Consider the following 1428-nt stretch of genomic DNA (forward strand, 5'->3'; position numbering starts at 1 on the left):
GGGATGGCTAAAATCCAAAAGACTCTCAACGATAAATGCTGGCGAGGTTGCGGAGAAAAAGGAACTCTCATACATTGTTGGTGGGACGGGAATATGGTGCAGCCTCTACGGAAAATGGTTTGGAGGTTCATCAAACAATTGCAGATAGATCTGCCATATGACCCAGCTATCCCACTGCTGGGAATATATCCAGAGCAATGGAAATCATCAAGTCAAAGGTATACCTGTTCCCCAATGTTCATTGCAGCACTCTTTAGGGTCAAAGAAGAAATCAAAAAAGAAATAAATAAATTCCTGGAGACAAATGAAAATGAAAACACAGCACAGCAGAAATTATGGGATAGATCAAAAGCAGTACTAAGAGGGAAAATTATAGCAATAAATGCTTCCATCAAAAAAGAAGAATGTCTTCAAATAAACAACATAATCTTACAATTTAAGGAAATAGAAAAACAAAAACAAAACAAACTCAAAACTAGTAGAGGAAGAGAAATATAATAAGATCAGAGCAGATATAAATAAATTAAAGATTAAAAAACCAATATAAACATTGATAAAACATAAAAAAAAAATTTTTTTTGTCTTTTTTTTTTTTTTTCCGTGTCCAGCAACGGATCGCAACCCTCAGTGTCGCCCCCATACCGGACCGGGACCAGCAGCGGGATCGCAACCCTCGGTGTTGCACCCATGCCTCGCTCAGCTAGTGAGCGGGAACCGGTCTGTATGTGGGATCCGAACCCTTGGCGGGAGCGCAACCGCGCTTCCCAAGTGGCGCACTAGCGCAGTGCGCCACCGGGCCGGCCCCAAACATAAAAATTTTTTAAAGATAAAATCAGTGAATCTTTATCTTGACTAATAAAAAAAAGAAAAAATACTTTAAAAAATATCAGGAATAAATAAGGAGACATTAAAGAGGTATCACAAAAATACACAGAATCATAAGAGACTATTACAGACAACTATATGTTAACAAACTGGAAAACTTAAAAGGATGGGTAAATTCCTGGACACATACAACTTAGCAAGGTTGAATTATGAAGAATTAGAAAATCTAAACAGACCAGTAATGGGTAGTGAGATAGAAACAGTAAAAAAAGTCTCCCAACGTGGAAAACACAGGGCCAGGTAGTTTTACTGCCAAATTCTATAACACATTTAAGAAGAACTAACGTCAATTCTTCTTAAACTGTTCCAAGAAACTGAAGATGAGAGAATACTTCCAAATTCAATCTATGAGGCCACCATCACCCTCACAGCAAAGCTGGGAAAAGATACAAGAAGAAAAACAAAAACAAAAACAAAAACAAAACTACAGACTGATAGCCCTACTGAACACAGATGTGAAAAGCCTCAACAAAATACTAGGGATCAGAGTCTGACAACACGTTCAAAGATGGGATGCGAGAATGGTTGAACATATGCATATCA

This window comes from Galeopterus variegatus, unplaced genomic scaffold (assembly GCF_000696425.1).
Source record: "Galeopterus variegatus unplaced genomic scaffold, G_variegatus-3.0.2 Scaffold12059, whole genome shotgun sequence".
Taxonomy (NCBI): domain Eukaryota; kingdom Metazoa; phylum Chordata; class Mammalia; order Dermoptera; family Cynocephalidae; genus Galeopterus; species Galeopterus variegatus.